We start from the raw sequence: 16,736 nt of genomic DNA on the forward strand, positions 1-16,736 counted from the left end.
CCCTCTACGCTCAGGGTGAAGACACTTAGACTGGCGACGAGCAGGGGACTCAGTGGTGCACTTGGCATCTTGGGCACTGTTTGGAGAATTGACGTGGATCTGAAACAGAATGAATTTGGTGCTTTTTAACATGGTTGTTATCCAATCCTCAGCAGCCTAGTGTGCTTTCAGGGCAGATTTATAGGGCCCATGCTTTAACTCCTGGTCCAGAGGTAAGTATCAGCAATAATGTCAGAGAGAGCTGCAGAGCAGGGAGAACACAGGGATCTTGGCAGGAGGAGTAGGTAGGATCAAAAGATAGCAGCTGGGCTGATGGTCTGAAGAAGCAGATACCCCTTCACCCCTGTTATGCAATTAGACTGAAGACTGCGACATTCACTTGTGAGTCTGACTACTTTTTCAACATCTAAATTAAGAAATAACCCAGATGATACTATTTAACAGTCTATTGCTGCTTTTCCACACCTTAAACTTTATTCATGCAGCTGCCATTGAATCTCTAAGATCTTCAGCCTGGCTTGGGTGTAGGAACCACTCTATTTTCATGACATGCTGTAATAATTAAATGGCCTTTCAAATGAATTTGCAGCTGGTGCACAATTCAAGTTAGTGAAAACAGAACTAGCCCGTAGGCTGGAAGGGTGAAATTCAGACCTGGGCCTGGGTTTGCACTGACAGGGTTTCCTTCTTGTTGTCATTAACACTCCCTGAGCTGCTGGGCTATTTAGCACATCATTACAAAAGCATCCCTCATGGGTCAAGTCCCGCTTGAGCACCTGAAGTCACACTCCCTATTCCAGCTGCAAACAAGATAGTAGCATGGAGAAGAGCAACTGAATTTGAACTGCCGCAGGGTGGCAGCAAGGGACAAGGATAGTGGCTGTGGAGTGAGGATTTTGGCCTGAGCGACGAAAGCTCTGGGTCTCCCCTGCAGAGTTTATTTCTCCATCTCCCTGCTGCTCCCAGTAAGACCACAAAGCCCTGCAAGACACCCGCAACGCCTAAGCGAGGACAGGCTTTTCCATTCTGAGCTTCTTTTCTCTCTGCCGTTTGGATAGCCTGTTAGGACCCTGTTTTCAAAGAGTTTAGGAAAATGCTCATGAACAGCTAAGACTGCACACTTTTACATGGGTTTATAGTGAATAACTTCGCAAACACTCAGCCTGCCTGTCCTGACAGAAAGTCAAGGGATCATTTGCGTGTGCAGTGGGTCAGCACAGATGTAGGTGGATGGCTGTCAGAAGTACGTGGACAGTTTGATCTTTAAGGTATTCATTCTTCCTGTATGAAATTGAAACTAGTTGCTCCATTCCCTCATTTGCTTTGGACCATTTCCAAGTATTTGTGATTCTTTATTATTTGGGGGTTACAGCAGTGCCACAGAAAATGCTGCCTGAGAATTGTTTTCATGGGTCGATCTGAGCCAAGAGGACTCTCATCGATAGTGCGGTGAAGTGCTGCCTGCCTTTTCACATGGATGCCCATCCTGCAGACGGCTGTGCGTGTGTCTGATATACTCCTGTGCTTCATGTATGGGGGACCAGAAGCAGTAAATTCTGCTTCACACATGCCCATTTTTAAAAAATAACTGCTACACTTGCATCTCTGGGGCTGGCTGTCTCAGCAGCAGTGCTTAGGACCTCAGAGAAATGGACTTCCTTTTGTCTCCAAGAGGCTTTTCCTTCGGGAAAGAGCTGAAACCTGCTGGAGAGGCAATGGGGAGAAGGGGGCAGGGAGGCAGGGTGACAAGCTGATCTGTAGGCAAGGAAAATGAATCTCCAGGGCTGTGAGCCTGGCATCTTTCATGGGCACTAAATTCACTTGAGAAGACTTTTTAATAATTATAGAAGGCAGAGGGAATAAAGAAAGGGTTTGCCAAGTGTGATGTGATGACAATGGCTTGGACCGTAAAATTCCTCTTTTGTACTGGCACCGTCATTTGAAGGCGCGCGCTGTTGCCATTATCTGGTCCGAGGGGAGTTCTCGCTGGGTTATTGTGGAGTGTGTGTGACCTGGCAGTGAGTCAAAAAGCATCAAGCCGTCGTGCTGTGATGAGCTCGCCTAGCGACTCTCAGAGAGTCCGTTAGCATTTCCTTCTTGCTGCTGAGGGGTGCCAACGGTGCTATCTTGCCCCAAGGGACACATGTCGCTTGATGCTGAGCTGTGTTTTAATTGCTGTCAGCCACTCTAAGCTTTAGTCTGCAAAGCATCCCTAAAAATTTTGATATCTGATTTGATATGTGATTTAAAAAGAGTGAGAACTGAACACCTAAATCCCTCCAGCAGCTCTCAAATGCCTTGCTAGAGCACCAGTCAATTCATAAAGCATGGCTCTGCTACATCTTTTTTTTTCTCTCAGATGTAGATCATTCAGGGCCTATTAGTTTGTATTAATAAGTTGAGAAAGTGATGAAGAAGGGAATGTGGGGCAAAAGAGCAAGAAGAAAAAAGCACAATGGGAGAGAGGACAATCGGAAAAAATAAGAATAAAAACTAAGGAGACAAGTAGGGCCAGAAATATGTAAGAAAAGATGTCCGAAAGCAGTTCCACTTTGCTGTGAGGGAAACTGTCTCAAAGCTGGGGACATGGCAGTAGTATTAAGGGGGGAGAGTCTTATTTGTCCTCAGTACGGCATGACCTGGCAGTCAGAGTAGAGAGCTGGAGATGGCAACTCCAGTGCTAATGTGTGACTCCTTCCATGACCCTGAAAAAGTTACATAAACACTGCTTCTGTTTTTATTTCTCTCTAATTTAGGAACAGTACTTCCTGCTGTCTTCCCATGGTGCTGAAAGGTCAAATTAGCTAAGAGAAGGAAAGTTGCTTGAGAAGCATTATTACCGTTGTTGTTGTTATTATGGCTGTTCATAACAACAGGTATAATGGGGGTGTTAATATTGGCAGAAGGGAAATAAGGAAAGAAGTGGGAAACATCAAAAGCAGTAACTGGTTGTGCTGGGATCCAAGGAGCTGTCTCCAGGAAAGACTAGTGCTATGTGTTCCAGCAGCCAGAAAATCCCTTCTTTTTAGGTTTACCCACTTTATGGAATTACCTCATCTCAGGACAGTTTTCCTTGGAGCCCCCGAGAGCAAGTGGCTGCCAGATGCCAAAGGAGGAAGGTGGTGTAGTTCTTACATTTTTTACTCTAGCTAATACCATGCCCTTCTCACACGTAATACTGTTACTATTACTGTTTTTTTACACAACAAGGCTTCTGCTGTCTAGGCCCAGGCACTGTGCTAAGAGCCAGACAGGTAGAGACTACAGATAAACAAAGAGTTTGCCGGTTCCTCTTTTGAATCCACATGCCAAGGCAGGAAGGCCACAGTCTAATTGCGTCATGAAAAAAATTCAGCAATTGCACTTTAAGGGCCTGCTGGGTGTTTTCTTCTTTCTTCTCCGAGCCGACCACGAGTGCATCTTTTCAAGTTATCCATAAGGGACACAAGTCCCCAAAAGTCCTGTGGCTGTTGGTCACCCTGTCAAGTTACAGCCCCTAGGGATTACAGTGATACAGGTCATTACAGCAAGTATGGAAAAGTAATACAGGAATCTGGGAAGAGATGTCCTGCAAAAAGCACAAGGCAGTGCTAGATAACAAGGACTGAAAGGCAAGTTCCAAATGTCGTCTTTTGCTCCTTGTCTTTAGAACACACAGGAGGGAGGTTAAACAACCAGATTCCCTGCTATGACAGTTGTGATGCTGTGGTTGGCTTTTCACGAGCTTGAAAAATTGTCCTTGAAGTAGATAACAGAAATAATTTTGCACATGCATCTCTGACTGGTTTGTTTTCCTAGATGGCAAGGACAGGAGAAGGGGAGTATGTAAGGTCATGCTGTGAGAAAAGAGTATGCAAAGCGAAAGAACCTGCAGTCAGCAAAAAAAACCCCTATCCCCATCTGTTTGCATTCAGTGCAGAAGGTGACATTTCTTGAGGTGGGCCAGTCCTTGCACATACTGCTCATGTAGGTTTGTGAGCTGATGTTGGCCCATGGCATCCTGCAGTTTGGGAGATGTACTGCAATCACTGAGAAGGGCTGTTTGAAGACAGTACAGGGAATCTGTGGGCTGTGACTGGAGAAGTTGGGACACATGTAATCTCCTGTGCAGGAGAGCCACTGGGACACTTGCTGGGTTGACTGTGGCTGAAGGGACTGGCAGGGAGAGAGAGAGGAAGTCAAGTGAGGAATGGGCAAGCCTATTCAGAGGGCACCAAGGGAAGACACCGTGATGCTCAAAGACAAGTACTTGAATATACCTTTGTAACCGCCACATGTTTTGGAAAGGTGCCCATCACCATGTTCGAACTGAAGCCATGGAAAGGATTAGGGAGCATTTGATGTCATTAACTCAAAATACCAGTATTTGTAGGGTTCAGGCAGGCTCTTAACATTACCTTGCCTCAGTTTTAATAATCACAGCTGTTACCAAAGACCCAGCTCTGGCCGTTCCTGGGGCACTGCTCTGGGTGAGAAACATTAAGTGCTAGGCTTAGTCCATCTCCGAGGGTAAAGCTGGTCCCAGCACTTTGGCTCCCAACGTGATGATGAGGGTGGATTACCTGGTGGCTAGGTGCCGACTGGCACCCTGCATGCTGGGAACACCACAGGGAGAGGAGTGGGTGGGGAGTGAGCCCACGTGAGCAGACGCAGGTACCCCCGCATGGGATCCTCACCTGGTGCGCCTTTCGAGGCCGCGCTGCCGCAGCGGACTCAGTAACCACCTGGTCTCTCTGAGGCAGCGCCCTCTCAGATGTTGGATGGGCCCGTCCTTGATCGCACCCCCACCTACACTGCAATGGGCTCAATGTCTTAATGCCATATGAACTGGGGTTTTAATTATTGAAACCTTGTTAGGTTGTGAGAAACGTGAGAAAGTCCTGCAAAGCTGGAGACATGATAGCAAAGCAGGATGAGTAAAGGAGTCCCGACTGCGGAAACCCTGGGTGTACTTGGGGCAGAGCAGACTCTTTGACAAACAGATATTTTTAACTTTCATATTGCATGGCAAATGTTAACTCCGAAATATGTGCAATCACTGGCTTTGTATACTCTGGAGAGGGGCGTCTTGTGTCAAATACAACAGAGTAACAGGCAGCGAGTTCTTGTGGCCCTTTCAGCTAATATCTCCCTGATAATCGCTGCAGACCAAACAGGATCAAGTTAGCCTGCTCTGGGCCCCATTCTTTGCATCAGCCGGTAATATACCCTCTGTGGAATGCGCGGAATGGATTGTTTGCAAAAACCGCACGGCGAACAAAGAAGTAAGGCGCTCTCCGGTTGCTGTGTGCACCGGCAGGCTGTGTGCTGCAGGCAGGCCCTCCTGGGATAAAAGCTGGCTTCACACTGGGTGCAGAGAAGGAGCAGGAGAAAGCGATTCCTGACGTTCGACACGGGGGTGGAACGAGCATTGCTCTGCACCTGCACCGGTGTTGCTTTTCCCTGCTTGCTCAGTCTGGCACACAGACGTACAGCAGTACTTTTTTCTGTGCTTTGCCCGGTTGCTGGGATGTGCTGTCTTTGTGCTTAGGTCACTAAATAGCAACGCTGCTTCCTCTTTGTTTGTGCGCAGCAGTGGCAATGGAGAGAAAAGCTGACTGTAGAACTGAGAGCCCAGACTGGGCTTTAGGAGRTATGTCACAGAGATGTTCTGTCCTCAGGCAAGCCACTGAGTGCTCGCTGGGCGCTTCTCACCTTTGAAGTAGGCACAAAAATCCTCCTCTTTCCAATAGAGACTGAATGCTCCCTGCCAGAAAGATTGTCTTTTACAGGGTGTCTGGGCAGCACGAGATACAGTGAGTAATAGTGAAAACCCCTGAGTTTACATACATAATGATACTCTTGGGCACGAGCTCTCAATTAAGTCAGTGATTCTGGCACTTCTTTTACATCTCCTTTGATTTCCAGGGAGCTATGCCTGGCGTGCACTGCTGTGGATTAGTTCTGAGCTAGACTGCTCCATGGTCTCTCCCTAATCCACGCTGTACTGTAGCCCAGGCAGCAGGGTACGCTGGTCRCTGCACTCGCTCCAGATTTAGGCAGAATTGCAGTTTCCAGTGTTGTTCTGTTCCCTGTCTCGGCATTCATGGGGCTGAAGGCAGACGTTAGGCTTCCACATGTGTACTGTTCTCCTCACAAACCCAAGGGGCAGCAAATTCTCACACTCATCACGTGGAGCTGTATGAAATCACCTCCTGCACTCTCACCACTGGGAAGTTGCTCCCTAGGCCTGCCAAGTACTCGCATCTAATGCTTTTCACTAGTCACAGGCACAGCTTGAAATGGTTTGGACAATTTTGCTAACGGTCCTTTTATCTTATCTGAATGTATCAGGTCCCAAGACTAACTTTGCTCACTGTCGCTTGGCCTAGCTGAGTTCTCATTACTTGCCTCTACAGACAAGCAGGGCTGTTCCCTTGCCCAGAGAACTTGCAGGCTCAGGGAAGGAGTCTCTGGTGGCAGGGCACAGAGGGACGGCTCAGATAAGGGTGCCTGGGGATGACAGCAAGGAGTGGGCGGCAGGTTCTGTGGGGAATTAGGGAGGAAGCTTTTGGAGAGCGAGACAGAAAAGAGACAGAAAGCTACTGCCAGCCGACACAGCCTGGGATGAAGCGTGAGCAAAAGGAGGGAGAGGTAAGAAGAAGCCTTACAGAGRTTTGAGATATCGGCTCTCCAGACTCCCTGACATGGAGCAGCAGGCAGACAAGTGGTAGGAGAGCCAGGAGAGAAGCCTTGCCTCCAGGTTTGGTCCAAATGTCACCATGTAGCTGGGAGCAGACTTTGCTGCTGTCTCTCTGTTTGCTGTTGACTCAGCTTTTCCACATCTCTGTTTCTGTTCTCTCCATTGTCTAACCCATCCATTTATACTGTAAGCCTTGAGGCAGGACCTGTCTACGGTAATGTGTTTGTACCGTACCTGCTAAAAGAGGGATCTGATATGGCTCTAGGTGTTACCGTAGAGCAAACACAGATTAGTTCCTTGTCTTGTATATATGGAGAGGGGTGGAGAACATTTATTGTTAGTTTTCCCTCTTGTTACAAAAAAGAATCTGGAGGCTTTTTGAATGCCTGAAGTCAAAGCTGTAGCATAGTTCCATCTTTCTTTGTGCATTAGCTTGAAAGAAGACTTGATTCTCCCTGCCCCTTCCACTTTTAAATGTAAAAATCTCTGTGGGAGCCTAACAGTTCTGTGCTTAAGAAGGTGGAAAATTATCTGAAGAGCTAAGCCTTCTTTCCTCTGCTGGCTTAGGAATTTAGAATCACCAAGAGGAGTCAGACACAAACTCATCCAAGCATGTTTTCTTATCTCTTGTAGCTGAAGCCAGCGGTCTGTTTTCCATYCACTTCTTGCCACTTTTTGCTGAGGGTCTGACTGCTGAGATTAACCTTGCTCCCAGGACAGGAAACAATCACATAGAAAACGGAAAGGTGTGGAAGTGTTGGAGCCTGCAGGCTTGTCCTAGGAATGACCTTGAATCCTGGCCCCTTGTCAGTAACTTGCATCCATCCTGCATGGTTCCCAGTGGCACTTCTGCCTCTGGATCACTGACTGCTGGTGCTCACTGGGCTGGTGCCCTCAGTAAATTATAGTGGAAAAGGTCTCGGCTCTTCATGGAGGCTCTGTCTGCCCTGGGGCAGGGGCACTCCAGTATTTTCCCTGCAGTCCTGGTCTCCAGATCATCCAGGTTCGGAGAGCTATGGAAAAGCAGTCTGGGTACTGCCTTGTTCCCAGGTTTCCCTCCGAGGTGAGGACAGGCAGGTGTGCAGCCAGGTGCCGTAGGTGGCACGGGSACTCTGATGCTCCCTGCTATCTTGGGGTAGTGCAGATGCAGACCAGCTGCCATAGGGAAGGGGTGCTGTTGAACCATCAGTGGGGAGCAGGTTTCTGTCTGGAGGTGAACTGGCAACACTTTGCTGCTGCTGCACGTGTGTCCGTTTGGCTTTTAGGAATACCCACAAAGGGTGAGGTTCTGCTGCCCTTTGTATTAGAGACTGTACCATTTTCAGTCAGCATCCTGGACAGATTCCAGTTTGGGTAAATACAACCCGCTTACCTGAAATCCCTCCTCTTAAACAAACCGGAGTAATTGCTGCTCATGGCAGCTTTTATCAGGGCCAGGTTTAGGCAGGCACAGGTGAAATAGCAACTGCCTCAGGCAACAGGGTAGAAGGACAGGAAAGGAGTAAAGTCACAAGGACCAGGAGTGATTCCTCCAGGCATTTTCTCTCTTGGGAATCTCCTCTGCCCTGGTAAGGGGTGAATGGCGTTGCTCACTGAGCTGTGCCTACCTCTGCCTAGCTGGCGGGGGAGAAAGTGGTTTTGAAGGCAGAAACTTGGGGACTACTATTTAGGGAGAGCACAGCACAGGAGAGGCTCTCTGCCACAGCCTTGGCATTGAATTTTGCCGCTCTCGAGATTCAAGACAGACTGTTAGATATGTCTTTAGAGCCTGAACTGATGAATTCAGTGGAGGGACAGGTGAAACTGATTTTGTCCAAAGTCCTGACAGACAGCGAAAAAATGAGTCTGTCCCTACACACACAGGCACACACACTGCAAAGAAGTCTTGAACTCACTGTGACAGCCTGGTGCAGTACTAAGCTAGTGACTCTCTTGTATGTGGCGCCAAATACTGCTGAGTTTCTCTGATGTCAGTCACATTGCTAAAATCAGAGCTGGTGGCTGTCGCTGCAAACATGGCGAGTAGAAGTCCCGTTAAGCTTATGGTTGTACACTTCTGAAATAGTGTCTGGAAAAAAAGCTTGAGGATGCCAGAAGGGTTGGAGTTGTGAGGCATGGAGTTCTCCTTGCTATGTGTCTTGGTCCAAGCCAAGTAAGTATATTCATTATCATGGTTCAGGCTGAACCTGAAAAATGTTGTTCTGCCTGTTTTCAATAACAGAAAATTTTTGGAAGTGCCAAAAAGGTGTCATAGGACTGTTAACCCTTCAAAACTGCAGTTTAACTTGTTCTTTCTTTGAATGAAGTTCAGGCTCTCAAGGTGAATTCATTCTGCATGAGCCTAGTACAACTACCTGGAATAAATTAATCTCTCTACCACAATAGTTTGTGTTTGTGAGCTGAAATGTTACTGGGGAACAGTCTGGAGCACTGAGAGAAAAAAATCCCTGTCTTGCTTCCCTGCAGAATAAAACAATAACTAATTCGGAAACATTTTCTTCGGCTTGGAGTAAATGTCAATAGCTAAATTCTCTCTAGATACATGTCTGCAGCAGGGACGGGGATATCCAGCAGTGATACGGCTCCAGAGGGAGACCTTTGACTTAACTATTTTTTGATTGAATGGTCTTAACTGCTCCATCACACTGACACAGAGGCTGTGGACAATGAGGAGGAATGTCTGCTGCATGGGAAACCCTCCCTGCCCCCAAGTTGCGACGTGGCATTAAGTTTGAATGAAGGGAGCAGTGTATTCTTGGGAGTCATTTGGCAGGTCTGCAGCTTCGCTCGTAGTTTTGAGAACTATCTCTGCACTCTGTGGGGCCCTAAAAAGCTCCAGCCCCAACATAAAGCCTAAATCAGTCAGCGGCTGAACGCGTTTGCTGTGCCAGCAGAATTTGGCCCAGTGGGCCTCTGTGTGCATTGCTCTGGACTGGGTGCAGTATGTGACTGGTCTGGTGTGGTTGTATGTCGCCCAATAGTGGAGAGGTAAATGAAGGACCCCATCTCACCTGTTGGATGCTCCAGGCTGGGCAATGAAAAGTGATTAAAACCTGAGAAATGGATACAGTTGGTTTTCCTATGTTTGCTCACAAATGCACAGCAACCAAATGGTTTAACCCCTTCACCGATGTTGTGCCAGTGTAAGTGACCTAGTGAGGGACATGGCAGAGATGAGCCCCAGATTCACTGGAAATGCCTCTTTCCACTGGAAAGAATGAAACTGGTTGCAGTAAAATCTTTGGAACCATCACAGACGCTTTAGCAGTGTAGATGTGGGGATGAAAATGGATCAGTGACAGGTGCCATTGGAGAAGGAACACGATCAAGGGGTCTGAGGCAGGGGACATTTTTCTGTAACACACTGCCTGGGTGATTCATGGACTCCTTGCACTAGGGAAAGCTATGTCTCTCCATTCCTGTGTGGAACAACATTTCTCCCTCTCTCACCCTGGCGATTTCTATAAAACTGTTTTCTGCAGCTCGGGAATTCTGGACAGCCATCTCCAGCAGTTCATTTGTGATGCTTCCCTTCCCACCATTATAATATCTGACACAAAAAGGACAGTAGTTTGTCATTGCAATTGCTGCTGTTTCTGTCAACACCCAGCTAAGCTGGCTTACTGTTTTTTTCCGGAGCATCTCCTAGTGTCACTCAGCAGTTGTGCTAACCTGCTGCGTGGCACAGCTCTCACTTGCCTAACTGCATACAGTGTGCATACATATTTGCTTGCTTTCTTCTTCTTTCTTCTTTGTTTTATGAAGAAACTTCAGCAAATAAGTTTACAGTTTAGGAATCACATGCACTATTCATAATATAAAGGACACAAAGCTGGAATGATCCATCTTAAAAGGTCCGGAGATTTTGTTGTTACAAAAGCTCCTCAAAGAAAGGGAAGAGAAAAGAGGAATAAATAAAGAAAACCTCTTTAAAATAATCAAGAAAGGATCTCAGTGAGACAGCATTCTCTGAACCTACAGTAACCATAGCGAACCAAACAAAAGACAGAAGTAGTAAGTCTTATGTATCCTTGGTGATYTGCTTAAGCAACTTCTTGCTTTTACAGTAAGCCAAAAAGAAGGAGAACAGATGGGTTCAAAGTCTGCTGCATGATCTATTGAATGACAAGAAGCCTCCTCTGATGCAAGAAAGTGGACTAGAGTGCTAATGCAAAGCCGGCCCGAGGTGGCCTTTGGGCTTCTCAGGAAAGGGCAGTGGGCATGGCAGGCTGTGCTGCAGTAAAGACAGCCGTAAGGACTTCAGTTTGTGTCAGCCTGCRGAGCCTTCAAGGTGTTCTGAAGTGGGTATATTTCAGGAAAGATTTCTTTTTCTCCTTTTGAAAGAACCTGAATGAATTGTCTAGATATATTTGAAGAAAGCAGAAGAAAGAAGTGTGTGTGKGGGGGGGATATTGGAATCATAGTCTTTACGGAAAAGTTTGATGGGTTTTCACAGGAAATAGAAACTCTCATAGATGGTTGGTGGAACATCCTCTAGAAGGGGATGTGTCCCTGTTGCATGATTCAGAAAGCACAGAGAGACTCCCCAAGGCCTGTGAGCGAGGGCTTTGAAGAGACAACCCCTGGAATGAGAATCAAGATTCGGATCCCCACTGCCCACAGAGAGCTCACACACTAAATTGAGAGGACAGATGAAGGCAATAATAACTGACTAAACTTTACAGGTGGGAAACTGAGGCACAGAAACCAAGTGTCCTTCTCCTCTTGATGAATGTTTTGCTGTACAGATACTCCAACTGATTTTGAGGAGAGGGATTCTGCTCACCACGTGGAAGCACCTGGGCTCTGCTCACACTACCTGCCGTAGCACCCGGCATTGCATCCACCCCACTAAGCTTTAGTCCGCCACATGGAGGGCATAACCAACCTGTTTCTTAAGTATTCCTTCCCCCTGTGCTCGTCAGAGTYGCCTCTCATAATTCAACTTGGCAGAGCAATTGACTCGATTCGGCCAAAAAGAAAAAATGATCAGTCCCTGGCTGGCTCCTGCTGGCTCCTCCTGTCCCTGATGGATTGAGTGACGATTCCTTGCCCAGAAGGTTTGCTGGCTCCACATCACCTGTTTTTCCTAAGCTTAAATAAACCATAAGAGGTCTTACTGGCTATTGATTGACCTCTTATGCTAGGTCATGTAGCTTACAGTGATTAAATTGCTGGCCCAAGTGACTGTGGAGGGTGATTTTGCAGTTCTGTGGCTGCTCAGACTACTCCAACCCAACTTACACACTTAAAACAATAGACTGCACTATTCGCTCAGCCCTTGTTGACTGTCAGCACTTGGAGCAACTTGAGATTTAGGGGACAGTTGAAGACCTACATTCTCGTTTCCTCTCACCTGGGGCCTCGTCACCAGCATGAGACTGGTTGTTCAGAGAAGGTAACCACCTGCAGAAGTGGCCTGCTTGTGTATTTATTTATCCGTTTAGGCGCACAAAATTTTGCAAGCATCTTTGATCATATGGTCCTTAATCACAGACCCAGCAGGGTCCCATCTCTGACTTTGCTCATCTTTGTCCAGTGAAGCAGGTGTTCATTTGAGTAGGTTACGTTCACACTGAGGTTTGTTTGCTTTTGTTGATAATTGTTGCGTTTACTAGAGATAAAGCGATGTGCTTATGGTGCAGCTTGCTTTTTTTGAATTATTCAGTCCCTTCCTTGAAATGTTAACACTCCTGAGACACAATATTTTCAGAGGCGTTCAGGGAGAGGAAGTGGCCTTTTTAGAACGTGGACATCTGAACATTGCTTTAGGAGAAAGCATCTCATCTCTGGACTTTTGGTGGAAACCCAGGAGTCTTTTTGCCTCTTTTGCCTCTCCACGTAGTATTGCCAGGTCACAGGGCTGTTGTGAATGTTTTCCTCCAGGAACTTGAGGAAACTCACATCCAGGGAACCCCAGCCAAACACATGAGCTGACTGTACCTAAGCAATAGGCAGATGGGAAGACTAACAGATTACTAATAGATGAGACAAATGTACCTAAACAACAAGAGATCAATCCCTATCTCCATTCAGATTCTCTGTAGGTACACAGGTAATCCAGTGTTGATGCTGCCATGAAAAGCTAATCACAAAATGTGGGCCATGATTTGGATCTTGTTTGTGGATGGTTTAAGTACACAGGAGGAAAGCAGATGATTGTCAATGGGAATTTCTTACAGATCACTCTGTACTCGTGCTAACAAACTTTCCTCGAAGGCATTCTTTAACACAATTCTGCGGCCCACTACACGGCCTTGCAAGCCTCAGTTTAAGCACTCCAGTGTACACAGTGCCTTGTTGATCCATCCTAGGGTATATAATAACGTGTTCCACTGCAGATCTGCTATTGCTTTTTAAAAGTAACTTCCAAATTTGAAGTAGTCTTTTGCCTCTTTTTTAAGCCATGTTGCTTTTGCCTTCCTGCTTTCAGCCTCTGTGCAGTTTCTGGATGGAAGACCGGGTTTTGAAAGATCCAGTTACTGTGTTGACATCAGGTTTTTAATCTGTAAGAAATCACTCCCGATGTGTTTATTAATACTTTGGTGAATGCTCAGCATTACATTTGTGAAAAAGGGAATGAACTGACTTGTGTCCCATTTCCTCCTAGTAGGTGCAGTTTTTGCTCTTTAGAGAAAGTGGTCAGAACCTTTCTTTGCTTAAAGAGAGGAAAAAGGAGATGGGAAGGACTTTCTTTTGCCAGTCTATCAGGAGGGGTTGTGTGGCAGGGTGAAATGATTTAGCAGTTGTACAATCACAAAACATTAGTCTGAAATTCTGCGCAGTCTTGTGGTGCCCAAGAGTTTCAAGAACTTTCTTAAAGTCATTTCTAAAGAAATCACAAGAGCCTGACGATCTAGTTTACTAAGGAAAGGCACTGTATCTGCGGACCTTGGAATGAGGACAACCACATAGTTTTGCTGGTGCTGTTAGCTCCAATTTGCTAATGTTTTTCCTCCACTTTGCAGAAAGGGGAGCCTGGGCATGTTAAACATCTATTCAGCAAAGCATTCAAGCATCAGCTTGTGCAAGCATTTGCTTAAGTGCTTTATTGATTACAGTCAGGTTGTAGCACATATTTTAAACAAAGCACCTTTTAAAGTGTTTTGCTAAATCAAAGACTGAAAAACATGTGCAACTTCACAGACACAATCAATGCCAAGGAGAAAAGTTACTGTGATCTGAATCCTGACTGTGATCACTGGAGCTGGGCACACAGTCAGTCACTAGAGCTTCAAGAGTTGCAATAAGCTGTATCATTGCTTCTGCTCCAGCAGATGAGCTCTGGTTAGCCCAGAGGTAGCAGCTTAGGTGGCTGACTACTCTGGAGAGACGGGCTAGCAGGGGAAACCGCGTGGCTGCTCCTTACTTGCCAGGACAAGTACAGCGCCTGGGCTGCGCCAGGGCCGACTGCTCCCGAAGGGGCAGGGTTCTGGGAGCCGAGCACAATAATGTGCCTGGCAGGGCAGGGGCCTTTCAAGGCGAACAGGACAGACCTGGAGGGGGCAACCAGGTTCAGCCAAGAGTCCAGACCATCAGGCAAGATCATGGTGACGAGATGGCTTCAAGGTCAAGCCAGGGATGCAAGTCAGCTTCAGGTCCAGTGACAGTGACACAGCCCAGTGATCACCAGGCAGGACCAGAGTGACAAGGCAGATCTGACGTCAAACCAGGGAGTCAATCAGCAGGTTGGAGCCCAGATCAACAGGACTCCACGGCCGAGCATGGCTGTGGCTGAGCTGGAGACCAGCACACCTACGATGTAACTCAGGCAGGGGCTGAAACCCCAGGGCTGAGCTTAAATAGAGCCCCTGGGCAGGGGGGCATGGATGGAGGCCCTTGATGAGGCTGGTCAGACCCACCACAGAATCACAGAATCGCTGAGGTTGGAAGGGACCTCTGGAGATCATCTAGTCCAACCATGGTCTGTTAGTGCCCTCAGGGTCCTGACACATACCTTAATGAGTTTATTAAACCTTGCCAGTTACTGCAGGACCTTATGGGGTCCTTCCTGTTACACGCAGCCCGGGAGCACTTGCTTGTTTGCTGAGTGATGCAGCCATAGCTGTAGAGATGCACAGCCCCCCCTTCCCCTGCTTCCCCCTCCTCCTTTTTGCCTGGGACTGTAGCCTGCCTGGGTGATGGAGGTCTGAACACACCAGACACCAACAGCAGTTGGACGGTGTCATTTCTAGGATCACATTGCTGCCAAAACGGATCATCCTGCCTTTCCTTGCCCTCTGCCTATGCTCAGCATGTCTGTGTCCCTTATCTTGCATCTGCTGTAGTGGACGCACAGCCCCTTTGCCTATGGAGCCAGCTTGCCAAGGCAAATAAAACTTGAGGTGTGGACACACACCAACATATATGTTCTGCAGGCTAGATTTCGTTCAGCTCACTAAGCCCAGGCATAGAGTGATAAGAGAGAGGGAAAGAGTCTCATAACCGGGACCAGATAAGAAGATGGTAGGGTGGTTTCTCCTGGTTGCTGTGTTTACCTGTGCAAAGCACACATTCTCATAAACCACTAGATGCACAACATGCATTAAGTTCAATGTTTATTTTAAAATAAATACCGAAAATTAAGTGAGTGCTTGGAAAGAAGGACATAAACTGGCATAAGAAGGCATAAGCAGGAATATATCAGGAAGAATGATTTCTCTTAGAGCTGTTCACAGTGTTACACCACTGGCAATCTTATCAGGAGCACTGAGGTATTTAGTGTTTCCTTAAAGTCTCAGATTTCAGATTATTTATGACTGTGATTATGGAAGAATCCAACCTTCCATTTTCATTGAGGAAAGGGCAGAAAAACAAATGTCTAGCCCAGGTGGTTGCAGAGAGAACCTTAAAAAAGTGATCCTGTGGAATGAAAAAAATAGRATATGTAAATAAAATTTGGGATTATTAAAGGGTGAAACACAGATTATGATTTTGGGATATAACTGGTTTTTAAGGCTGAATTTTTTTTCAAGGCAGAAGTTAATACAAATGCTTCTGATGAGTATCTCTTCCTTTGAAGTAGTTGGTATTTGTTGCAAGTAGATACTGGTCCAAGAACACCTTTTCTCCATTATGTGTGATCTAACATAATAAAACAAGAACAAAACCAAAAATCCCTTCTGCTGTCAATATCGCAGGTTAATCTACCCCATAGTATCCCACTCTATTGTATTTAGTTTAAATGGTACCCACCTGTTTTTCTTTACAACAACAACAAACTGGAGCAATACTGCATTTTTAGTTTGTTATTTATTTATGCTGGCAGCAAGGTCTAATGTTTCATCTCTAACTCTTCCTGGTAATTGTGATACACGGCTCTTTATATGAAGTCTCATTCCTGTGGTTTTATCCAGTTCTTAAGAAGAAAAGAAAAAACCTCATTCATCAGTGGAATGACTTCCTGGTAGAATGAATGACACAATGATTTTTACCTGCCTTTGTAGGGGGCTAAGACAATTGATTAGCTAATGTTTGTCGAAGTCACATTTTAAGTGCTGTAAGATGCATGAGCTTGAATACTATTGTTCAGAAGAACAGATCTTTGCCTATGAGAAATTGCCATTCGACATTGAAACTAATGTACTGGTAAAAAGTCTGGGTAATATGTCTACATGTGCTGAATTACATGTCTGAGTTATGGCTCAATTACACTTTACCTGGCATAACTTGAAATAAGAGTAACTTCCGGAAGTGTGTGCACAATTTCACTTCTCAGAAAATGGCACCCCTGCAAATACTCAGCCCTTCCACTGACTGAATCAGTCTTAATCCGATTCAGCTGCATTTTTTTGTTTCCGTGTAATGCTAGGGAAGGTGAAAGACTGAAGCGAGAGATCATACTTCTAATGTGCCACATGGTGTTATACTTAAGTGCGGGTGACATGATGATTGCTTACACAGGTTGCAGCTTCCGTTGAACATGGACTGCCAAGTGCTTTGAGTATCAGATTTTTGTGGTGGCAGGTTTTGTAATAAGAGCCATTTTGGTTGCACTTCAGTCTCCAGAAATTCAGGGTTCACAGTGCATTAACCCATGTATAACCTACTCTCT

At 46.3% G+C, this 16,736-nt stretch overlaps 1 protein-coding gene across 1 annotated transcript in view; it reads left to right on the top strand.

Annotated features, from left to right (window-relative positions):
- The window catches only part of SHROOM3 (shroom family member 3), a 162,665-nt gene that overhangs the window by 32,631 nt on the left and 113,298 nt on the right, over window positions 1-16,736 (top strand). The window lies entirely within an intron of this gene.

Source organism: Apteryx rowi, unplaced genomic scaffold (assembly GCF_003343035.1).
Source record: "Apteryx rowi isolate R43461 unplaced genomic scaffold, aptRow1 scaffold_85, whole genome shotgun sequence".
NCBI lineage: Eukaryota > Metazoa > Chordata > Aves > Apterygiformes > Apterygidae > Apteryx > Apteryx rowi.